Source organism: Drosophila arizonae, chromosome X, assembly GCF_054131065.1.
Source record: "Drosophila arizonae isolate 15081-1271.41 chromosome X, UAZ_ARI_1.0, whole genome shotgun sequence".
NCBI classification, from domain to species: Eukaryota; Metazoa; Arthropoda; class Insecta; order Diptera; family Drosophilidae; genus Drosophila; species Drosophila arizonae.
The window spans coordinates 32,171,846-32,198,150 of NC_142927.1; the positions used below are offsets into that span (position 1 = coordinate 32,171,846).

At 39.9% G+C, this 26,305-nt stretch overlaps 1 protein-coding gene and 1 long non-coding RNA gene across 9 annotated transcripts in view; one reads left to right on the plus strand and one right to left on the minus strand.

Annotated features, from left to right (window-relative positions):
- Window positions 1-992: 992 nt before the first annotated feature.
- On the minus strand, window positions 993-6,809 carry LOC149268183 (uncharacterized). 2 transcript variants are annotated; one of them, XR_016271022.1, is made up of 3 exons: window positions 6,613-6,809; window positions 5,453-6,505; window positions 993-1,781 (listed from the first exon to the last, which is right to left on the minus strand). It is a non-coding gene; the product is annotated as an uncharacterized LOC149268183 (long non-coding RNA). The 2 variants fall into 2 exon arrangements; XR_016271021.1 differs by having other exon boundaries at window positions 993-1,738; window positions 4,795-6,505.
- LOC108620592 (uncharacterized) overlaps window positions 5,323-26,305 on the plus strand; it is a 61,764-nt gene continuing 40,781 nt past the window's right edge. For 3 of the 7 annotated variants that reach the window (XM_089474059.1, XM_089474064.1, XM_089474065.1), the window contains exon 1: window positions 7,204-7,345. The gene's annotated coding sequence lies outside the window, so the exon portion shown is untranslated. Of the gene's footprint in view, window positions 5,559-7,203; window positions 7,346-11,298; window positions 11,380-21,984; window positions 22,166-26,305 lie in introns of those variants that run through there. The other 4 variants (XM_089474061.1, XM_089474062.1, XM_089474060.1 and 1 more) reach the window with 4 other exon arrangements.

Genomic DNA, 26,305 nt, shown 5'->3' on the forward strand with positions numbered 1-26,305 from the left:
TCATCTCACCCTGTCGCGTGTCCTGCAGTCGCGCTGTTGCGCTCGTGGAGGGCACACCGAGCCACGCCACATGCGCAAGCTCTGACTCCAGATCGTCCTCCGTGACGGTGGTCGCTGCCTCATCCCCGAGTGAGGCACGGCGTCCATGCAGTCGGCCCAGCTCTGCGATCCTCAGTGAGTAAGGAATGCTTCCTTCATTCCTCGCAACCCACTTGCCAAACTGCCTCCGCATCGCGTCCAGTGTGCCTGACAAGCTCACTCCACCATAACGCAGCAGTTAATCCTTTTTCAAGTTATATACCCAGTTGTAACGAACCTTCGGCTTATCCCGAGTCAAAGCTAGGCTAGTTTCAGCTGACTGTGAGTTCCTGCCAACAAATTTATTAGTTGAAGCCCCTGCGATAATAATTAGTCACTTGCAGAGCTTGCAAATGAGAGTTGAGCGTTTTTTCGTTTATTCTCTTTCTCGCATCATACTCAAAAAAAATTGTGTAGACACGTCTCTCTCTGAGCGTCACTCTCTTTTTTGTTTAGCATCTGTTTCGCTCAGACGCAATGCGATGACTCATTCGTGTGACGCTCTCACATGAGTGTCGCGTAAAACTAACACGATTTTCTCTCACACAAAGCCTCTCAGCAAGAAACACTTTGACTAACAAACTCAGCAGAAAATGTTTTTGCCTTCGTGTGCATGTAAATACACGCATACATACATACAAAAAGAACGCAGCAATCGCGCGTGATTACCCATACAAACGCAACTTACCGTTACTTCATTTAACTCAAGCAAACGATCAGTGTTTGACTTGAGGAAACGAAAACAGAAACAACTGTCTCCCTCAAAGCGCGAGAGAGCTAAGCCAGACGCGACAAAAACAGTTTCTGTCTGAGTTTTTTTGACTGTGTCACTGAAAGACACTTTTTTGCAGACAACGCAAAAGTGTTAACAGTTTTTTGCGAGCTATGGTCACTTGTGATTTATGGTAGAAAAACGTTAAATATATTTTCTTGAATAAGTTTTATGAATTTTACACTTCACTTAGAGTATAACTTATAAGATGCTGCGCTTTCGCAAGGTACACCTGCTGAGTGCTGGCTCAGCGTACTCCGGCTGGGAGAATGTTGTGCTAAAACACGCTAGTTTCACTTGAGCAATTCGGAAAACTCCAGGATCTGGATCTGTAAACTCCGGCGGTTCGCTCGGCCATACAGACCTCTCCTACAATCACACTCGCTCACAGCACAACACTAGCTTCGTTTCACTCACAACACTTCTCTTACGCACGGCTACGTGAACTTACTGAGTTATGCAGGCCTTGCTTAAGCTGCTGCTGTTATCCTTGTCCGCACCAATGTCCTTGTTGGTGCCGCTGAAGATCATGATTGCCTCCTTAGTCGTCGCAAGGATTCCCACTGGATGTCCTTGATGCTCTCACGATGTCCTGGGAGTTCTTTGAAGTCCTGTTTGACCACTCGCGTTGACTTTCACGTACTACTTTTACTTCGGCACTCTTGTGCCACTCGAAGTGGCGTGAAGTGGGTGACACTACTTTCTCGCCAAATTGCGTGGCAGCCTCCCATTGGCCGAAGTACCGTTGGTGCCCTGCGAGTGAAAGTGCCACTACTATCACCCGGCCCGAACAGCACCTCGGCTAACGGTCTTCGATGATCGACGTGCGTGCGACGCGAGCCCATTGCTGAATCTGTAGTAATGGCCAAAAATTTCCAGCGAAGTCATCTGAAAATTTTTGAGCTCGATGGAATCACGCCTTAAAGAGGTGCTTAATCAAAATGGAGGTAAAAGAAATCCTAATTTAAGAATCTTTGGGCAATAAAGTCATTGTAAGTGAAATGCACGAAATAATCTGTGACATGGAATATGCCAGTTATTTTAGTTTTTATATTCATTCACGCAAGTGAATTAGTATATTGGTTTTGTGCAATGTCCGTCTTGCTGTCCGTCCGTCTGTCCGTATGAACGCAATTTTTTCGGCGCTATTGAAGCTAAAGACTTGAAGTTCGGCACACATACTCGTGTATATCTCCGATTTATAGTGTTATAATTTTCCCGATCCGCCCACTAGGAGCGGGGCAAATCGGAAAATTTAATTTAGGCACACGCCTATGCTGAGGTCCCATGCCTATACACATACACACACGCACCTGTAAAGGCACACAGGCATACAAATGCTTCTATAAGTGATATCCCATAATTGTGAGAATCTCGCCGCCTTCGTACACACAATCAAATGTATATGTATGTGAGCACTTCACAAGATCTACCAAGTGCTCATTTTGGGCTTGCAAAACGAGGGACGGATAGGTACTGAACTTCCTCATTGATACTAAATGGACCCATTTTAAAGGGTGCATCTGTTAGATGTCATAAAAATCATGCAATTAAAAAATACCTATAAAAGTAATAGGAAGTGCACTTGTTATTTTAGTTAGTCAGCTACTTATGCTACATGCATACACATATGTACATATAAACATACACACACGCACATACATATAAAGGCACTCAAATGCTTCTACAATGATTTTTCATTTGTGAGCATCGCGGCCCCTGCGTACACACAATCAAACATATTTCTGTAAGTGTGAGCACTTCAAAAGATCGACCATATTCAAATGCTAGGATTTCAAATTGCTACAGCCAGCAAGGGCTTTGCACACAGGCATACAAATGCTCATAGTACATGTAGCATAATGTAAGTGTGTGTGTGCATGCTCGTCGCGAAAACATTTTCATTATGCGCACCAACGCTTTCATACTCTTCCCACAAATAATAACGAAAACGCATGGCAAACGGCTTGAAGAATTCGGAATACTCTTCACTCACAAGGGAAGACATGGGTTCTTGCTGCAAAGAAATTTCAATTTTCGTGAGCTGCTGCTTGTGCTCACATGCATACATACATATACACATTTGAGAGAGCAGAAAGCATCGAGAGAGAGAGAGACCAAGTGAAACATTTAGCATAGAGGGATCTTTTGTTCAACATTTGACCATCTCGGTCGAGCGCATGAAGCGAAATGATTGTGCTTTCGTATATTTTAGTAACCCAAACCTAAAAGTGAGGAGCCGAGCGAATACGAAGTTGTCTAGGGTGTTAACGCTCGAAAAGTGTGCAAAACGCTTTACACTACGTGTCCGGTCTATGTGTTCTCTGGTAAGTGCTCAAATCCTGCATGCGATTCCAGCACATAATGCGCAAATTTCGAAAGGGTTTTTTTTTTTCTTACTAAAGACACAGTGGTCAGACGAAAGAAATAAGTTACTGGTGGAGAATGTTAAAAACATCCATATACCTCAATTTAATTTTTGTAGACTACGCTAAGGAATATTTTAGCACGTCATCTGATTATTGAAGTCAAGTCTTCTTCTGTGACGAGTGGAAATTTCATATATTTCTATCGGATGGGCGTTAAACTGCTTAGAGAATGCCGAATTCGTTTTACAAAAACAATATTACGCCAAGCGTTAAGCATGGTGGTTGTGGGGTGATGGTCTGGGGTTGCATATCAGCTGCAGGTGTGCGCGAATTGGTATTTGTAGACGGTTTAATGGACAAACATTTGTATCTCAATATTTTGAGTGATAACCTTTAAAAAAAATTCTGAAATGCTACAACTACCAAGCTCGTTCACATTTCAACATGACAATGACCCCAAGCTTTATACCCATATCGTCAAAATATGGCTACCGCCCATGTGTTACCGCACCCACCACTATCTCCAGACCTAAATAGAATTGATCGCTCGTGGGTAGAATTGGATAGGCCCATCTCAAAACGTGTAATAACAAAACAAGCCGACCTAAAACAAGCTCTCATTGAGGAATGGCAAAAAATTAGTGAAGACGTCACCCAAAAATAATTTTTTTTCGATACCAAACCTATTATCAGCCATTATTAAAGTTTAAAGGATACATACCCAATGTTAATTATAGTTATTATAAATATCTTTACAGTTGTTCTAAATCAAATTTACTTTACTCATATTGATGTTTGGTGTACAACTTGTGGGAAAGAGACAAAAATTGTGCTCATTTAAAAGGAGTACAGCTATTACTGTCAGTCACTGTAAATGTGAACAGTATAAAAGTTGTACAGAATTTTTTTGACAGTTGAATATACTCACTAACCAGAGAACAATTTTCAATTTCTGTGCGCTGCTGCTATTTGAGAGACCATAGAGAGAGAGCATAAAGTGAGGGAGAGAGTGATTAAGGGAAAAAGAGCGCATAGCCGTGCTTCATTTGGTAATGCGTGCATTTCGTGGCAGCAGTCGCAGCACACTGAAGACTGAGCCGACCAAATACGAAGTTGTCCGGTCTCTTCAGCGCATTTTTTTTTGTGTTGAAAAAGTTTGTTCTACATGTCTAGTCTATGTGTTCTCTGGTTAGTGTATCTACTTAATCGAATTTCGATTTTTCTTATAATTCACCCCCTCACCAACACTTTTGTAAAAGGCGTATTTCAAATACTATAGACTTGTACTTTAGCAAATGCTTGCATTTTAATGTTATAATCACGATCTAAAAGTTTCATGAAGATAGTCCATCCACAAGAAAAGTTATTAATAATTTAGTTCCTATAGTAAGCCCAAATTGCAGCCAATACGTGCTTACATATGTATGCCTGTGTGTGTGTTTGTTTCTTGTGTAAGCAGAAAGACGCGAAAAATTATTGAAATACCAACATATGTATGTATGTATGTACATATGTATTATTTGCTCGAAGGCTTCAGGGGAGCTCGTCGAGCAGTTTCGACTAGAGCTTTCTTACTTGTTTTATTTCCATATGTATGTATGTATGTATAAATATTTCAAAAACTTGTTTGTTGAAGCAGACCCAGCACCCGCACAGTAAAAATTCAATTCCAGTGGGCAACTGCTTTTTTCTGCCGATTAGATGATGGCAATGATTTTTGCTAGTGTGTGTGTGATAGGTAGAAAGAGAGAATGAAAGACACAAAATAAAATACATAAATACAGAGAAATAAAGAAATGAAAGACATACATATGTATGTAGGTACATATGTATGTAAATAAAGAGGAGACAATCGCTGACTGTTATCAGCGTGCAGCTACCCGTTTTTCTACATTTGCTTCGACACGAGCTTCTTATGTGTGAGGATCCTCGCAATAATTACTTGAACAATGTTCATTAGTTAATCATATATGTACATATGTATGTACATACAGTATGTAGCAATTTTGTAGCTTTTTACGGCTTGTTGCTTATGCCACTTGTCAACCATGTGCGTTCAAAGAGAAAGAAAAGTCAAAGCTTTGTCGTTTCTTATGAGTTAACTTACTCTCTCTTTATTTATGCATGTATCTCTATCTGTCTTTGGCTGTTAAACTGACCGTCTGCCCGTTTTGCGCTTGTGTGTAAAATATAATGAAAGAATCCAATGAAGAGTGAAAGCAGAAAAACGTACCCAGTGAAAAGTGTAAGTCGTCTGTAGTGCTGCGTCAGCTAAAGATCATTGACATATTTACATGAATTACTAGCTCAATGTGCGCGTGTATGTAAATGAGTGTACTGTAAGTATGCGAGAGTGTGTTCCACCGCTTTCCGGTAGGGCTTGACTTGCCAATCGATTAATCAACATTAACTGAATTTGGGAGGGAGACATTTTTTCATAAGTAGGGATTGGATCATGATTAGTAAGCCGCATCTTTCATTGAATTAATTGACTTCTCAATACATGTCTATTACGACAGGTTGAATTTTTATACCCTGAACCCATTTTCAATGGGAAATCAGGGTATAATGTCTGTTAAATGTATGTAACAGACAGAAGGAGGCGTGGCAGACCTCATAAAGTATATACATATGTATGTATGTATATTCTTGATCAGGGCGACGAGCTGAGTCGACTTAGCTCTGTCCGTCTGTCCGTCCGTCCGTCTGTCCGTATGTTTGAATGCGTCGATCTCAGAAGATATAAGACTTAGAGACTTGAAATTTGTTTTCCTAGATCCGTGTATAGCACGCGCATATCTAGTTTTGTTTATAAATATCGATAACTTGCCCCGTTATTTTGATAATGATTAAAAACATGATCGAAAACCAGTAATAAATTTATATCTTCTACATCTTTAAAGCTATGGAATTTCGATTTTTGTTAAAATTTACCACCCACCCCTAACTCACCCCCTCACCATCACATTTGTAAAAGGCGTATTTCAAGAACTAGAGACTTGTGCTTTGGCACATACGTGCATATCTGTGTTATGTTTATAATCCGAATCATAATCATAAAGATCGTATGTCCACAAGAAAAGTTATTGAGCAATTAAGTTCCCATAGTAAGCAACCACTGCAGCCAATGCGTGTTTATGCGTGCGTGCGTTTGGCTGTGTGTGCGCATGTGTGTGTGCATGTGCGAATATTTATTGAAATATCAGTTGCTTGAAGGGTTCAGGGGACATCGTAGTCTAGTAGTCTCGACTAGAGCTATATTACTTGTTCTAAGCTGCGAGTGTACCTGAAAACCACAGTACGATGAAAATAATTTTTTGATGAAGAAGAAGCGAATAAAAATAAGAGCCTAAATTATTAAATTCGAAATCAGACAATGTTTATGATACTTACTGTTGATGTTACTACACGCTCAAATCCGTTTGTTATCGACACTTTTTTAAACACAGATTTCCGCGAACAGGTTGTAAAGCCAACGTCAACGTAAGTAGCAACAACAATGCGACCATATGCACATATACTCCAACATGTATGTATGTATATATGTGCGTATGCCGAAGCCCAACTAAAGCTCAAAGCGCCAACTTCAATAGCGACCGCGGCGACTAGGAAAAACCGAAAAGTAACTACGTTCACTCAGTCGCAGTTGCCGCCTCAGCTCAGTTACCGACGAATGCGCTAAGCGACCGCAACGCTGAACAGTAAACGTTAAAACAAAACAAGAAGAGAAAGAGCAAAGTTAAAGCGAACTAGTGTTGAGTGGGTATTGATGTCTTTGCATGTCTGACTGCTCGGCTTAACGGTAGTGTGTGTGTCTGACGGTCTGCATCTCTTTCCCCCTTTCGGGTTTCATTGATCATCTTCTGCGTGTGCCTACATGAGAGAGTTGATTTCTTTTTTTTTGTTTTGTTAAGTGCATGGTAAAGTGAAATGGCATTTGTTGAATTTTAAAAGCACGTAGCTTTACCTGAGCGCAGAGCAACAAATCAGACAGCGGGACAAACATTTCATTCACCTTGCAAATAACAAAAAACCGCAACAACAATCTGGAGAAAATATTTGATAAACAGTGAAGACAGCAATTCATCAAGAGCAAAGCAAAACAATAAATTTAATCAACAGAAATGTAAGTTGAAGGAAAAGAAAATCTTATAGATATAACACTTCAAACATAAATTGAATTTGCCACAGTGACTGCCAAACAGTTATGCCGGATTAGAAAGTACTGTGTGTACACATAGAAACCAAATTTGACAATATTACTATAATTTATTTATGGAATTCAACTATTAATTCAAAGAAATAAATACAATTAAATACAATTTTTGGAATAACGAAAATGAAATAAACAAGTAAGAACGTTGCAATCGGGCGATACCGATAGCAGAAGACTCATTCACAGCCCAAACGCTGTCAACCAGAGTATATAGTGCAATTTTCAAGTCTAGTGCGCAACAAAAAACAGGGCATGATCACATTAAAATTGGAAAATCATCGATAGCTATTGCTATGATCATTGCATCATTGCATTCAAATTACATACATATATAATTTATACAATTTTGACTTTTAATAATATATATTTATATCCATATATTAGATACCGGCTTCAAGCTAGCAGCAGATCAGCGCGATTTTTCTATACATGTGCACACACTCATCGTCTATTCTATTCTTAGAATTTCGATTGATTTCTGGACTTTGTATCCGTTACTGTAGTTTTGTCTGATTACGCTCTCTTAATAAGCTATTCTATTTTAGCAACTGGCTGGTCAAGCAAAGCAGTGGCGCGGGTGCTAAGGGCGACGCAAGTAATGTTAGAGTAGGAGGCTCGAAACCTCTTCGATGTTATTTTTTTTCATACATATTTAGTTTTTTATCATAGCTCGCAAATAACTGTTTTTCACTTTTTCGTTGTCTGTAAATAAGTGTCTTTCACTGACACAATCAAAAAAACTCAGACAGAAACTGTTTTTGTCGCGTCTGGCTTAGCTCGCTCGCACTCTGAGCGAGACAGTTATTTCTGTTTTCGTTTCGCTCAAGTCAAACACTGATCGTTTGCTTGAGTTAAATAAAGCAAACTGTCAGTTGCGTTTGTATGGGTAATCACGCGCGATTGTTGTGTTCTTTTTCTATGTATGTATGCATGTATTTACATGCACACGTAGGCAAAGATCATTTCTATTGAGTTTTTTAGTCAAACTGTCTTTTGCTGAGAGTCTTTACGTAAGCGAAAATCGTATTAGTCTTTACGCGACACTCATGTGAGAGCGTCACACGAATGAGTCATTGCAATGCGTCTGACCGAAACAGATTCTAAAGAAAACAAAGAGTTTCGCTCAAAGTGAGATCGTGTCTGCACAAGCTTTTCGGTTATGATGCGAAGCAGAGCATATACGAAAAAACGATCAACTCTCATTTGCGAGCTCTGTTTTTTATAAAATAGATATTTTATTGGGAAGATATTTATTACTGATTACAATTATTATTATCAATTATTATCAATTACTTATTAAGTCATAAAGGCTCATTTGACAGTCACTCTACAATTCAAACAATACAAAATTGACAAACTACTGAATCGCCAGACAATTATTATCCCATCTCATACATATATACACATATGTATGCAAATGTATGTGCTCATTCAAAGGCCAATCAACGGTAAATTTTGGGCATTACAATTTGCTCAGGCAGCAAATGTTACGCACACAGGCCACAAAATTCAAGTTCAAGTCAGATGCCACTATAGCTAATTGTGAATGATTTTTCATTTTTTTAACTTCTAAAATATTTAATATAATATGTAGCTCATATGCTGAAAGTTTCATTAAATTCCGTTCAGTCAAAAATGAATAAAAAATAATCAAATATTTGGCCAATTAACAAATGCACGTGGAGCAGCTACAACAGAAACATTCGTTGAATCACATCAGCTGTTAGTTTCGTTTAGTTTTGGTAGATGGCGCAGCAGCAGTGAATCTATTTTAGTTTTGCCAGCGTCACTTTTAGAAGTGGGGTGGCGTAGTGTGTTAGCTGCATGACGCTCGATCGAGAAGTCGCGGTTCGAATTCCGATCGGTGCAGCCGGTGTTCATTTTTATACCCTGAACCCATTTTCAATGGGAAATCAGGGTATAATGGTTTTGTTGAAAGTATGTATGTAACAGGCAGAAGGAGGCGTGGCAGACCCCACAAAGTATATATATTCTTGATCAGGGCGACGAGCTGAGTCGATTTGGCCCTGTCCGTCCGTCCGTATGTTTGAACGCGTCGATTTCCGAAGATATAAGAGCTAGAGACTTGAATTTTTATACCCTGAACCCATTTTCAATGGGAAATCAGGGTATAATGGTTTTGTTGAAATGTATGTAACAGGCAGAAGGAGGCGTGGCAGACCCCACAAAGTATATATATTCTTGATCAGGGCGACGAGCTGAGTTGATTTGGCCCTGTCCGTCTGTCTGTCCGTCTGTCCGTCCGTCCGTCTGTCCGTCTGTCCGTATGTATGAACGCGTCGATTTCAGAAGATATAAGAGCTAGAGACTTCAAATTTTCTTTTAAATGTCCGTAATTACAGCGCGCATATCAAGCTTATCATTAAAAATCGATAACTCATCCCGATCTTTTTTATCGATAAAAAACCTTATCGAAAACCAGTTATAAAATTATATCTTCTACACCTTTATTGCTATAGTCTCGAAATTTTTAATGTATGCTTACATGCAATTTATACAATTTCGGTTTTTGTTCAAATTTACCCCCACCTTTAAATTCACTCCCTCACCCTCACTTTTGTAAAAAGCGTATTTCAAATACTAGAGACTTGTGCTTTAGCAATTATGCAATTATTCATATCCATGTTATAATCATAATCTGAAAGTTTCATGAAGATCGTACGTCCATAAAAAAGTTATTAAGCAATTAAGTTGTCATAGTAAGCGCTCACTGCCGCCCATGCGTGTTTATGCTTGTGTGTGTATGTGTATGTGTGTGTGTGTGCGTGTGGGTGTGTGTGTATGTATATGTGTGTGTATGTATGCCTGTGTGTGCGTGCGTGTGTGTGTGTGTGTGTGTGTGCGTGTTTCTTGTGTAAGCTAAAAGACGCGAACAATTATTGAAATAGCTATTACTCCAAGGGTTCAGGGGATCTCGTAGTCGAGTAGTATCGACTAGAACTTTCTTACTTGTTTTATGTTTCAAATTATATGGGACCAGGAAACGTTATAGCTTTTAATCGCCTCTTTACATTACATTTTCTTATTGTATATATGATTAATATTAATGCAATAAAAATACTTATTAACATAGAAACATGACCTGATATGTGATGAAAATGAAGCCCTTTTAATTCTATATGGCTCTCCTTCATTTGCTGTATTGCTATTTGTAAATGCTCAATTTCTTTAGTATGGTTTATTCTTGATAGTTCTAATGGGTTCCAAACTATTTTTGGAACGTCAACAATCTTTCCTACGTATGAGGGTGCGATTTTCTCGTGTCTTTCAGTGTGAATATCATTATTATGAGCTATTATGGTCTTATCTCCTGATCGAGCGGTGCAATCTGATTTCATTTTTAACACACCCTGTTTTGGATATTCTATTAGTTCTTGCTGTGCTTCCTTGCATCGTACGCTTAGCTTTTCATTAATAAGTACTTTAAATAACCACCTACTTTTACCTTCCAATCCAACCCAGTATGTTTTTGAATGAACTAATGTTTGATAAATACAGTTCGCCGGTCGGTTTGGCTTAAATGGTGATATTTCGCAGCTGTTATCGTTGGCATTATCCCAGGGCCAGTTACCTTCACATATGAGCTTGTTTGGATGCCATTTTTTGCATTTGTTTAATGTGGCTTCAGCCATTAAGTGGTAATAATCGATTTCGAAGTTATACACTAAATACTCTGTTCTTTGGTGTACCATTATCATTTGGTCGTCATTGTAGACTGGTATTGGGATAACCTTATATAAATGAGATGGATATCTGCTGAATAGCGGAATCTTAGCGCTAACTATTATTTTGTTGTCTATAAAGGTTCCTTTCGTTGTAAGTAATTGATATATTTCTTTTAGCTCCGTACCTGTCCTTTTCCCTGGTAGGACTAAATTCTCGGACAAACTTTCTTTTATCTTGGCTATTTCTTCCCCAAATTGGTAAGGCTTCAATATCACCGGGCTCAATATGCTATGATTTATATCAATTAGCAAATTTATTACCCCTGTTTGAATCTTGTCACATTCTTCGATTAAGGAATTTAATTGATTTGTTATCATAAAGAAATTAATTGCTTCCTTATACACATAATAAGATTCTTTTAGCAATTCTGTCATATTGTCTATACGTATATTCATGTCATTGAAATGAATATTGATTTCCTCCGTGGTTCTTTTGAGTACATTTACTGTGGAATCTATTATTGATGTCTGTTTCTCACTCCATTGTTATACCCTGAACCCATTTTCAATGGGAAATCAGGGTATAATGGTTTTGTTGAAATGTATGTAACAGGCAGAAGGAGGCGTGGCAGACCCCACAAAGTATATATATTCTTGATCAGGGCGACGAGCTGAGTTGATTTGGCCCTGTCCGTCTGTCTGTCTGCCCGTCTGTCCGTATGTTTGAACGCGTCGATTTCCGAAGATATAAGAGCTAGAGACTTCAAATTTTTTTCTAAAATGTTCGTAATTACTGCGCGGATATCGAGTTTATCATTAAAAATCGATAACTCATCCCGATCTTTTTTATCGATAAAACCCCTTATCGAAAACTAGTTATAAAATTATATCTTCTACACCTTTATTGCTAGAGTCTCCAAATTTTTAATGTATGCTTATATGCAATTTATACAATTTCGGTTTTTGTTAAAATGTACCCCCACCTCTAAATTCACCCCCTCACCCTCACTTTTGTAAAAAGCGTATTTCAAATACTAGAGACTTGTGCCTTAGCAATTATGCAATTATTCATATCCATGTTATAATCATAATCTGAAAGTTTCATGAAGATCGTACGTCCACAAAAAAAGTTATTAAGCAATTAAGTTCTCATAGTAAGCGCTCACTGCCGCCCATTCGGGTTTATGCTTGTGTGTGTATATGTATGTAATTGTTTGTGTATGTGTATGTGTATGTATGTGTATGTATGTGTATGTGTGTGTGTGTGTGTGTGTGTGTGTGTGTGTGTGTGTGTGTGTGTGTATGTGTGTGTGTGTATGTATGCCTGTGTGTGCGTGCGTGCGTGCGTGTGTGTGTGTGTGTGTGTGAGTGTGTGCGTGTTTCTTGTGTAAGCTGAAAGACGCGAAAAATTATTGAAATAGCTATTATTCCAAGGGTTCAGGGGATCTCGTAGTCGAGTAGTCTCGACTAGAGCTTTCTTACTTGTTTTTTACTTGGAGAATCTCTCCAGACAATATATTGAAAATCCTGGTCATGTTTTGCTATTTTTATTTGCCTATACATTTTTTCTATATCTGCTGATACTACATTTTCCCAGCGTCGCCATTTTAATATAATGTCAAATATATCTTTTTGAACTCTTGGTCCGGTCCACATAATGTCATTTAGACTTTTCTTATTTGTTGTTTTTGCAGATGCGTCAAAAACTACCCTTAGCTTCGTTGTCAGACTACTATCTCTTAACACTGCCTGATGTGGTAAATAATATTTTCCTTCTTTCTTTGTAGATATCATATGTCCTAACTGCAAGTATTCATTCATTAAATTTGTGTAGTCTGTTCTTAATTTTTCATTTTTTTGCAGCTTTTTCTCTAAGCTAAGAAACCGAGCTATAGCTTGTGGCTTTGATTCTCCTAATTCATTTTCTTCTTTGAACGGAATTGTAACAACATATCGACCCCTTGAATTAATTCTTGTTGTATTCAGAAAATTTTTCTCACAAAATTCTATCTCTTTGACATCTTCTTCTTCTTCGTTTTTCAATTCCCAGAACCGATCTAGGTCTTCTATTGCAATACTTGTCGCTACTATCGTTGTTTTACCTTTCGATTTTGTACAACCTGATACAATCTAACCAAATTCTGTATTTTGCCCAGGTAATCCATCTATTTTTACTATCCCATCCTTTAGTACGTGTGGATATAAGTCTGCACCTATTATTATATCTACACGACCTGGTTTATAAAATTGCGGATCAGCTAAAGTGAAATTGTGCCATTGAGCTATGTCTATATTTGCTTTGCTAACTGGGAGAGCTTTCATTAACTTTGATAATATGATGGCTTCAACCCTAAGCTGTTCTTTATTTGGCTCTCTAGGTTGTATTATTAGCTTAACTTTGTGTTTCGATCTACAAGTATTTTCTGATGAGACACCACTTATTTCTGTCTCATTTTTGGTTCTGGGTAAATTTAGCAACTGTGCGGCCTCCTCAGATATAATTGTTTTTTGAGATCCACTATCTATTAAGGCTCTTAAGTTAATATAATTCCCCTTTATTGCTTTAACTTTAATTATCGCTGTGGCTAATAAGGCCTCTTCATTTGCTACTACTGTATTAACTTTTTCTGCATTTATATGTAACATTGTATGAAGAGGCTTCTTACAAAAGTAACAATTCATGTTACTCATACACTTATTAGTATTCGTGTGTCTTAAACACCTCAAACATAACTGTATCTTTTTTGCAGCATCCAATCTTTCTCTTGGGACCATTGCCTTAAATTTCGTGCATTACGTGGTACTATGACCTACAACTTTGCATATAGGACAATTGTAACCAGAGTGAAGTATTTTCTTTTCCTCCTTATTTGAAGCGGATAATGAACAATGTCGCTGATCTAAGTAGTCCATTACGTCAGTCAGTAATTGTATTTCTTTTGTCTTTTTTATTTGGCTTTCGTATAATTGAAGTGCCTCTTTACTAAATTTCCTTAGTATTATATGCGCAAAGATTTTATCAACTTCTTCTGAAAGTTGAGCCTTACTTTTAATTATATGTATTGACTCATTAATTGTATCAATAAAATAATTAATACTTTTGGACGAGTCAATAATTAAATTCGGAAGGTCCATTATTCGGTTCAATTGTTCCGAAAAAATGTTCCTTTTATTTTCATATCGCTTGGTAAGTAATTCCCAAGCGGTAGTATAATTATCTGCGGACCCCGTTAACAAATGAGCAACCATGCTCTTTGCTTCTCCTCGTAATGAGGATTTTAAATAACTGAATTTGATAGAAGGAGTTAAATCTTCTCTTCTATCAATAAGGTCGCCAAATAACTCAGCGAGTAAATCCCAATCTTTGGTATTTCCAAAAAATATTGGGAATTGAATTTTTGGTAGACCCGGAAGGTTATCCATCTTTTCTTGGATTTTTGGTTGAATTGGGGTACTATTTTTCTCCTCTAACGCACTGATTGCATTTTGCACATCAAATTCTAACTCATTAACCTCTTCGTCAAACATTTTGTTTGACACATATTTATTTTTTAGCTCCTGAACTAGCTTTGAAACCTTATTCCATAAAAATTTAATTTTGTTTTTTCGAATATCGAAGATTCCTACGTTTCCTTTTGCAATGTCCTCATATACTTCTACTAAATATAGTTTTAGCTGTTCGACTTTGCTTTCAAACTCTACTTCTTCTTCCGAGCTTTTGTGAACTGTAACTGCTCTAACCTGCTTCACATCTTCTTTATCTTCTTCTTTCTCAGCCCTCATCATTTCTAATTTCAAATCTTTTATGCTTTTCATTGCTTTATCAAATTCCTTATTGTTAAAGTATGCATGGTCTATTACCCCTACTTTTAACAATAAGGTATGATTATTTTCTAACTCTTCTTTTATTTTTTCTAGCTCTCCCAAAATTTCGCTCGGTGGCCTAATTTCTTCAGATGAGTCTAATTTTTTCAATCTGGACACTAAGTCCGATTGCATTTCCAAAAGCTTTATAACTTTTTCTGACAGAAAAATTAAACTACGACTTATCTTTATCTTATCCGCGCTGTCCTCCTGTTGATCCAGTCTTCTCTGAAGGGGGCGCCTGAAAATCTTTGTGCGATACGTCTTCCCGTTGGCCTCTGACGGTTTTGATGAGCCGCTCTCTTTCGTCATATTTTGCTGTTTCTTGATGTAGTTTTAATCTGTCTCTCTTTTGAGATAGAGAACAGAAACCCTTTGGCAGTATTCTGCCTCTCCGCACTTCACGCGAGAGAACCGAACTCTTCGGATTTTTTATTTTATTTTGTCTGATCCACTTTTTGGGAATGCAGACCCACCAGCACTACAAATTTTCTTATTTAAATTTGAGCACCATTTTTCAGTCTATATATGTATATACTCTCTCTCTTACCAATGGCGGGGGAAAACAGAGTAATATACTATATTTTGTCCTAAGCTGAGTTTTTTTTTTAACTATCAGCATTAAGACGCTGGTTCCTTTCTCTGCGTCTCTTACCACGGGTGGAGGAAAACATAGAGAACGCCGAAGGACCAAAATGTTAGAGCGTTAAATGAAACAACTTCACATTAGCCGAATTCAAGATTGAAACTGAACTGTTTATTGCTTAAAATCCTAGTTCTTATATACCTAACAGAGACTCTTAAAACTACTTCCAGTCACTGGAAGGGTGCATTTTCTCATACAAACAAGTGCACAGATGTTTACTCAAGTATCCCTTTTTTAGATCGCTGGGCCCAGGCTCACGTTACATTTACATATTGGTCGCTGCATTGGTCGCTGTAACTAAGGGGTGACATATTTATTACTTTGTGTTGTATTTTTATACCCTGAACCCATTTTCAATGGGAAATCAGGGTATAATGGTTTTGTTGAAATGTATGTAACAGGCAGAAGGAGGCGTGGCAGACCCCACAAAGTATATATATTCTTGATCAGGGCGACGAGCTGAGTTGATTTGGCCCTGTCCGTCTGTCTGCCTGTCCGTCTGTCCGTCCGTCCGTCTGTCCGTATGTATGAACGCGTCGATATAAGAGCTAGAGACTTCAAATTTTTTTCTAAAATGTCCGTAATTACAGCGCGCATATCAAGTTTATCATTAAAAATCGATAACTCATCCCGATCTTTTTTTATCGATAAAAAAACTTATCGAAAACCAGTTATAAAATTATATCTTCTACACCTTTACTACTCGACTACGTGATCCCGTGAACTCTTGGAGTAATAGCTATTTCAATAATTTTTCGCGTCTTTCAGCTTACACAAGAAACACGCACACACACACACACACACACACGCACGCACATACAGGCATACATACACACACATACACAAACACATACACACACAAGCACCCACGCATAAACACGCATGGACTGCAGTATGCATTTACTATGAGAACTTAATTGTTTAATAACTTTTTTTTATAGACGTACGATCTTCATGAAACTTTCAGATTATGATTATAACATGAATATACATGTAATTGCCAAAGCACAAGTCTCTAGTATTTGAAATACGCTTTTTACAAAAGTGAGGGTGAGGGGGTGAATTTTAACAAAAACCGAAATTGTATAAATTGCATATAAGCATACATTAAAAATTTGGAGACTCTAGCAATAAAGGTGTAGAAGATATAATTTTATAACTGGTTTTCGATAAGGTTTTTTATCGATAAAAAAATATCGGGATGAGTTATCGATTTTTAATGATAAACTTGATATGCGCGCTGTAATTACGGACATTTTAAAAAAATTTGACAGACGGACGGACAGACGGACAGGCAGACAGACGGACAGGGCCAAATCAACTCAGCTCGTCGCCCTGATCAAGAATATATATACTTTGTGGGGTCTGCCACGCCTCCTTCTGCCTGTTACATACATTTCAACAAAACCATTATACCCTGATTTCCCATTGAAAATGGGTTCAGCGTATAATTATATCTCCTACATCTTTGGGGCTAGTCTCCAAATTTTAAATGTATATATGCATTTTATACATTCGGTTTTTGTTAAAATTTACTCCTCACCTCTATATCTACCCACATATTTGTAAAAGACGTATTTTAAATACTAGAGACTGTGCTTTGTGCTTTGGCAAGTGCACGCATATTATGTATAAATAAGTTATCATAGTAAGCGCACACTGCAGCCCATGCGTGTTTATGCGTGGGTGCTTGTGTGTGTGTGTGTGTGTGTTTTTATTTTTATTTTTTATTTTTTTTTTTTTTTTATATTCATTTATTGACAAAATTATATATAACAAATTGCAAGTTGCGTGGTGGCTAGGATAGCGCGCGGTGATGCGGGACGGCCGTAAAGCATTGCTTCGCAAGCACTATGCGCTACCTTAGCCTGGGACAGCTCATCTTCTCGATCGCTCGACTCTGCGGAGCTCCATCATCACCGTGGCCGCGAAGGTGCTTGTTAGTTCCCAAGCTTCCTCCGATTCCAGCATGGCGTTGACTAAGTTGTCCGCTCTGATGGAGCGGCCCACTGCCTCTTCCAGACGACGCCTCTCCTCCAGGAACCGTCCACATTCGAAAAGAATGTGGTTGGCGTCTTCCACATGCCCTCGCTCGCACCAGGGGCACTCGTCAGATTCCTCGTGGCCAAAGCGCTTCAAATAGCTCCGAAACCATCCATGACCCGAGAGGATCTGCGTAAGGTAGAAGTTAACCTCGCCATGTTTGCGGTTAACCCATGGTTCAAGCTCCGGGATGAGCTTGTGCGTCCACCGCCCTTTAGCTGAGCTATTCCACCTTCTTTGCCATCGTGCGATGCTGTTCGCCCTGACAGCGTTGAGTCGCGTAGGCCCGTGCGAATTCCGCTCCACGGCTTCGGCGACCAAATACTCCAGTGGCACCATACCGGCTATGACGAGCGCCGCGTCATCGGAGATAGTCCTGAAAGCGCAGCTGACTCTGATTGTGCTCAGCCTGTAGATCGCGCAAATGCCTCGGCTGTAGCTCGGCGTTGCCATCGCTCTTGCCCATATTGGCGCAGCATAGAGGATGACAGACCTAGTGACGCTCATTTGGAGGAGACGTCGTTGCTGTTTAGGTCCCCGCGTGTTAAGCATGATTCTCGAGAGAGCTCTACAAGAATCAGCTGCCTTTTTATGCACAAATTCTAAGTGCTCGCGGAAAGTTAATCTTGTGTCTATCATGACACCAAGATATCTTATCGCCCTCTTGGACGCAATGGTGACGCTGCCGATCTTTATATTGGCAGTTTCCACTCTTTTGCGACTGCTGACTAGTACAACTTCGGTCTTGTGTGCCGCAAGCTCGAGCCCAGCTCCTGTCAACCAGCTTCGTATGCGATTGATACTTTCGCTGCACATATCCTCTGTATCTTTGAGCTCCTTTCCTATGCCTACGACAGCTACATCATCAGCAAAGCCAATGGTGTGCGCGCCTGCTGGTAGTTCCAAGCCCAGTACGCCGTCGTACATGATGTTCCATAGGAGAGGCCCCAGCACTGAGCCTTGGGGTACTCCAGCTGACACTGTATGAGTTTGGGGACCCTCACTCGTGTTGTATACCAGTGTTCTTCCTCTGAAGTAGCTCTTTATTATCTCTCTTAGATATTTAGGGATATTATATTGTGACAGCGCATTCAGTATCATATCCCAACTAGCTGTATTGAAGGCATTCCTTACATCCAGGGTCGCGATGATGCAGTATTCCTTCGTCCCGTGCCTCCATCTGGTGCCTTGAATAGCGGAAGTGGCCAGACCGACAACTTTGTTAAGCGCGTCCGTTGTTGACCGGGCCTTCCGGAATCCAAATTGGTTTGGTGACAGGCCTCCGGCGCTTGCAATCGCAGTCTCCAACCTAGAGCAGATCAGTTTCTCAAACACCTTTCCCATGGTGTCTAAGAGACAGATCGGTCTGTACGAAGATGGCTCATCTAGTGGTTTGCCAGCCTTGTGTAGCAATACCAGATTCTGGGCTTTCCATTTTGCCGGGAACGTCTCTTGGATCAGGCATTCATTAAATAATTCGGCGAACGTACTTGGGTGCAAGGCGAGGGCTAGCTTTAGCGCACGATTTGGGATCCCGTCCGGCCCTGGAGCTGTGTTGGTTCTAAGACCTCGGAGAACTACTGATATTTCTTCCTCTGTAACTAAAACAATTTCAGTGCTCGTTGAGCCCTGATCAGCAGACTCGGACTCAGGGGCGTGAATGGAGCTTAAACTTTCTGGAAAGAGTGTTTCCACAATCGATTTAAGCTCCAGACGATCCGTAGGCTGCACCTGTCTACCTGCGTATAGTCTTTTAACTATTATCTTATATGCCCTGCCCCAAGGGTCATATTCGGCTGAGTCGCACAACTGTAAAAAACATTCTCTTTTGCTTGCCCGAATGGCCTTCTTCAGCTGTCTTCTAGCTGCCTGGTAAGCTAACTGTTTCTCAAAAAACGTTGACCTACCGCGAGCCCGTTGGTAGCTTCTTCTCGCCTGGATGCATTTGCGACGAATGTCACCTATTTGCGTATTCCACCAATACGTAGGCTCATGTTGTCGCGTGAACTGCTTGCGACGTAACATGCTGCTATTGCAGGCACACTGTATTTGGGCTACCATTTGGCATGCTCTGGCCTCAGAGACTGAATGGCCTCTGAAAAGACCGCGGGATCAAAAGTGTCTAGCCGATACGACTCCCTCCACAATGTTGACGCCCTGGCAGGTGGCTCACCTATTGTGAACAGAAGTGCCGTATGATCGCTGCCTGTATAGCTATCGCAATGGCTCCATGTTGCTCCCCGAAAGAGGGATGAAGTGACAAAAGTAATGTCGATAACAGACCCGTATCCCGCCCGACTGAAGGTGTACTCATGGCCAGTGTTGAGCAGTGCAACATCTAGTGTCGCGAAGATCTCCAGTAGGATACGACCTCTGGCATTTGTTGTTGGGCTACCCCATTCTAGCGCCCAGGAGTTAAAATCTCCAGCTATAATGGCCTTCCGACCCCTGGCATCCTCGGCAAGCTCGTCGAGCACCGTCGTGAATTCACTGAGCTGCATGCTGGGGGCCAGATAGCAACTGTAAAGCCACAAGCTACCATATCGGCCACGTACGAACCCATTGAATGACTTAACATTCGAAAGTACGTTCGTTGAGTTGCCGCATACCCACAACGCAGCTTTGCCATTAACGTCTGTTGACCATGTCCTAGGGCAGCTGGTTCTACAGTGGTGAGGCTCACTGAGAAAAGCTACATCTATACATTTTTCCCTAATGGTCTGCTCTAGAAGATCTTGGGCAGCAACACAATGATTTAAGTTAAGCTGCAAAAACCTTAACATTTCATTTTACGAGCAGCTTCACGGTAAGATGGGCACTTGAAGCTGCCTGCTGAATGGTCCGTCTGCTTTTCACCTTTCCGGATGCAGAGGCTACATTTTGGTGGCTTGGTGCATGCTTTGGCACTGTGACCCATCTCTCCACACCTGAAACAGGCGCCCTTTAAGTCACAGTCGCTGCCGCAGTTTGCTGCCATATGACCGTAATCGAGGCACTTGAAACAGCGTTTAGGCTGCTCCACGGCTCGGATACGGCAAACTACCCATCCTATTCTAATTTTGGACAGCTCGAGCAGAGTTTTAGCTTTCCCAATTGGAAGAGCAACCGTAGCTCTTTGCTGTCCACCAAAAGCTGGCCGAAGCGATTTGATAGCCTCAATGGGGAGTGAGCTATCCTTCAACTCCACCCTAATTGCCTCCAAGATATCCTCTTTGGTCGCTAACTCATCTAGATCGCGAATCTCAACTTGAGCCGATTCGGTAAGTGTTTTAACTACCGCTCGGTCTCCCAAGGCCTTGCCTACAGCTTCGTGCAGAGCCTCAGCGCTATGCTCCGGCTTCCTACTCAGTTGCAATAGAAGGTCCCCCTTAGCTGTCTTCCTAATGCCTTGAACGTCGCTGCTCAGATGCTTCAAATTTGGGTCGCTTTTAACTACACGAAACATGTCCGCATAGCTGCAACCCCCTACGCCTGAAATCGCAATCGCGTCAGTCCTGGGACGTTATTGCATAGGCTTTCGGCCTTTGACGAATGTCCAGCTGCTCTGGTTTGTCTGTCGAGCGGCCTGGTTTGAAGTTTCAGTTTCAGCTGTAGCCCGTAGAGCCATTGGTTCTTTTGGGTTCGCTGCACTTCTATTGGGCCTCGGCTTTTTTGAGGGAGTTTTCCTCTGTTCGGAGGCAACTTCCCTCGACCGCTTGGGAGTATTGCTACCTACTGTAGCACTAATGCTCGCTGCCTTAACGTTTTCGCCTACTTTTTTGAGTGGCGTGGTCTGCACCTCACAGTTTTTAACCGAACGTCTTGTGAAGGCTGACCAGCCTAGCCAGCTCCTCTCTCATTAAGGCATTTATATGCCGCTGACCCCCAAATAAGGCAGACAAACCCTCTAGTGTAGCTCCTATTTGAGCTAACGCTTCTTTTAGTGACTTGGGTGCCTGGCACTCAGCCACTGGAGCCTGGTTAGAAGTCGACGGCTGCGCCAACGCTCTCTGTTGTTGCTGCGGCGATCGCTGCAACGAGGAGGCAAGCAAAAGCTTGCAGCTCGTCCTCCATCATGGCATCCATTTCTGCTCCGACTACCACGGCGTGAAGCCTGTAGTGGGCAATGGCTACTAATATAATCTGAGTTTACAACCCGCAGTAACTTAAATCAACTTGACTACAGCGAGAGCCCGAAAGTATGCACTACTTTTAATAACTGCTACTTCACTCCAGCAGCTAGGTTGCTGTCTTTGCTAAAGCTTAGCAACTCACCAACGTTAGTGAGCAGCTGATTGCCCGATGCAATTTCCAGCACTACTAACAGCTGTTAGAGTGAATGCACCTGATTTTTCTTATTGCGCAAGTGTGACGCCTAAAGTAACAAAATTTACGCGCCCACAAAAGACAAGGAAAGGAAGGAAGCCCTGACGCCAACACACTGACGCTATCGCCCCCCCTCTCTTGCACCAACGAATTATACCGCTTGGGAATTCCACGAACCGCCGCGCAGTAAGTCTCTGGTAGTTTTTTTGAGGTCACTGGGTACGCCGCGCCCACAGCAAACACGTTGACTTCAGTTCTTTCCACTTTCACAGGGGAAAACACAGTTCAAGCTATTCTCTACGATGGATCACGATGACATCGACCGCACTCCGTGAAAACGCAACTCGAACACCGTGTGTGTGTGTGTGTGTGTGTGTGTGCGTGTTTCTTGTGTAAGCTGAAAGACGCGAAAAATTATTGAAATAGCTATCCAAGGGCTCAGGGGATCTCGTAGTCGAGCAGTCTCGACTAGAGCTTTCTTACTTGTTAGTTTTTGATTTAGCGGACTTTAATGAAACTTTCAGCATATGATCTACATATTATATTGAATATTTGACAAATTTTTAAAAATGAAAAATCATTCACAATTACCTATAGTCACTAACCACAGAACACATAGACCGGACATGTAGTGTAAAGCGTTTTGCACACTTTTTTTTCGAGCGTTGCGTCCCACACAACTTCGTATTTGTTCGGCTCCTCACTTTTTGGGTTCGGGCTACGAAAATATACGAAAGCAGAATCATTTCACTCCATGCGCTCGACCGAGATAGTCGACTGTTGAACAAAAGGTTCCACTATGCTCAGTGTACGTATGCATGTGAGCACAAGCAGCAGCTTCTTCGCAGCAAGAGCCCATGCCTCCCCTTCTGTGTGAAGAGTATACCGAACTTTTGAAACCGTTTGCCAAGCTCCTATAAAATATTTGCGTTTTCGGTGTTATTTGTGGGATTGTGTGTACACAGGGTACGCGATGCTGATAAATTATGGGATATCACTTGTAGATGCATTTGTATGCCTGTGTGCCTTTACATGTGCGTATATGTATGTGCATGTGTGTAGGCATGGGACGTGAACATTGGCGTGTGTCTACCTCAACTTAGAATTGGTTGACCGATTTATGGTACGAATTGAAGATGCGCGCTTGTATTTAAGTACCTTTTATTTTGTATTAACAATTCATAAAAACAATTGTTTCAAATAGGAATCTGTTTTATAAATATAAAAATATAAAACATTAAATTTACAATATATATATATATATATATATATATATATATATATATATATATATATATATATATATATATATATATATATAGAATATATAGATATATATATATATAGATATATACATGTCCCGCTTTTAGAGGTAATGTTCCGGTGTCCCGACGTGACACGAAAATGTCCCGGTTTTCTATTGTTTCGATAAAAAAATAGTCATATGGACAAAAAGAAAACTTGAAAAAGTTTGTGTAGAGACAAGTCAAGAATTTTGTTTAGAAAAACAACGCAGATAAGGTAGTTTTTTGCAACAAACGTACACTCGTGCTGTTACTCGGAAGTATTAAAAAGAGCTCAAATCCTGCATGCGATTCCAGCGCATAATGCGCAAATTTCGAAAGGGTTTTTGTTTGTTTCCTACTAAAGACACAGTGGTCAGACGAAAGAAATAAGTTACTGATGAAGAATGTTAAAAACATCCATATAGCTCAATTTAATTTTGTGGACATAATAACATTAAATATTGATGAAAGAAATGTTATACACATATGTTGGGAAAAATAGGCAGTGTGGAAAAGTATAAGTCAGGCAATCATGAATATAATTACAATTAAATATAAGGATGTATTCATATACATACAGTGACGAACTAAATTATTGGCACAGAAAGGTTTTTAAACTTTATAGCAATTTTTCAAGTATTTTGAAACGTTTTTTTAATGAAACAAAAATATAACCAAATAGAAAAGAGAATTTGTTAAATTATACAAAAACAAGTAAGAAGACTCTAGTTGAGACTGCTCGACTAGGAGATACCCTGAACCCTCTAATCTGATATTCTAATCAGTCTGCACTTCTTTTCGGCACACATACATACACACGCACGTATTAGAATGCGCCCTGCTAACTGCGCAGTAAGCAGCGACTGCGCTTGGGCTGCGCTGTAGTGTGGGCAACATTATAAGAATTTATTTATTGAATAATTTAATTTCTAGACGTACAATCTTAATGAAACTTTCAGGGCGTAATCATATGATAAAAATGTACATTCCAAAGCACACGTCTCTAGTGCTTGAAATACGTCTTTTACAAAGAGGTTGGTGAGGGGTGGATATAGGGGTGGGGGGTAAATTACAAAAAAAATCGAAATTATATAAAATACATATAAGTCTACATTTAAAATTTACAAGCTCTAGCTCTAAAGGTGTAGGAGATATAATTAAATAACTAGCTTTCGATAAGGTTTTTGATCGATAATAAAATGTTGAGATTAGTTATCGATATAAAAAGAAAAACTTGATATGCGCGTGATATATACGGACCTAGGAAAAAAATTTCAAGTCTCTTATCTTCTGAGATCGACGCGTTCATACATACGGGCAGACGGACGGACAGACAGACGGACAGGGTCAAATCGACTCAGCTCGTCGCCCTGATCAAGAATATATATATACTTTGTGGGCTCTGCCACGCCTCTTTGTTACATACTTTTAACAAAACCATTATACCCTGATTTCCCATTTTCAATGGGTTCAGGGTATAACAATTAAAACAAGTAAGAAAGCTCTAGTCGAGACTGCTCGACTACGAGATCCCCTGAACCCTTGGAGTAATAGCTATTTCCATAATTTTTCGCGTCTTTCAAGTTACACAAGAAACACGCACACACACACACACACACACACACACACACACAAACATTTACACACACAAGCATAAACACGCATGGGCGGCAGTGTGTGCTTACTATGAGAATTTAATTGTTTGATAACATTTTTTGTGGACGTACGATCTTCATGAAACTTTCAGATTATAATTATAACATAGATATGCATGTAATTGCCAAAGCACAAGTCTCTAGTATTTGAAATACGCTTTTTACAAAAGTGATGGTGAGGGGGTGAATTTTGAGGTGGGGGTACATTTTAACAAAAACCGAAATTGTATAAATTGCATGTAAGCATACATTAAAAATTTGGAGACTCTAGCAATAAAGGTGTAGAAGATATAATTTTATAACTGGTTTTCGATAAGTTTTTTTTATCGATAAAAAAATATCGGGATGAGTTATCGATTTTTAATGATAAACTTGATATGCGCGCTGTAATTACGGACATTTAAAAAAAAATTTGGAGTCTCTAGCTCTTATATCTTCTGAAATCGACGCGTTCATACATACGGACAGACGGACGGACGGACAGACGGACAGACAGACGGACAGGGCCAAATCAACTCAGCTCGTCGCCCTGATCAAGAATATATATACTTTGTGGGGTCTGCCACGCCTCCTTCTGCCTGTTACATACATTTCAACAAAACCATTATACCCTGATTTCCCATTGAAAATGGGTTCAGGGTATAAAAAGACACCAGTCTATATGCTGAGAAAAGAAATACGCATTAATTTTGGCCGGGCGAACATGACGTGGTCTACCCAATGGCAGCATGTTGTCTTTTCTGATGAGAAAAATTGAATTTGGAAGGAACTGATGGCTATAATTATTATATCCATGACTTACTCATAAAAGAACATTATTTGGAACGGTTTCCAAGCCGGTGTAGGTATCAATATCTTACTACAGCACTTGCAAGCTTCAATTTTTGACATCGCGCATGAACGCATAGGACTATAACATCATGTTTAAAACTGCAGTTACGCATGTCTATAACCTGTCTGAAAACCGGCATTAGATTTTCCAGCATGATAATGCTCCAAATCAGACCGCCCGATCCGTGAAGTCCTGGATTCAGGGCCAAAAAATTGATCTCATGGAGTGGCCACCATACTCACTCGACCTTGATATCATTGGAAACGTCTGGGAATGGTAGATCAGGAAAGTATATGAGTCCGAAAAGCATTATAGTACAAAGACAGAGTTAATCGAAGGTACTGAACACGCTTGGTCAACGTTGAATAATATTGAACAACTTTATAATTCCATTCCCATTTTAAATAAAATCGGCACTACGCACTACTAATATTACTTAAAAATAATAATATTTAAAATACAGACGTTATTTTTGGTCATTAACTTAAATAATCTGATGACCAAATTTTGTTTACATGTTTTTTGTACATTTTACAACAAAAATTATTAAAAA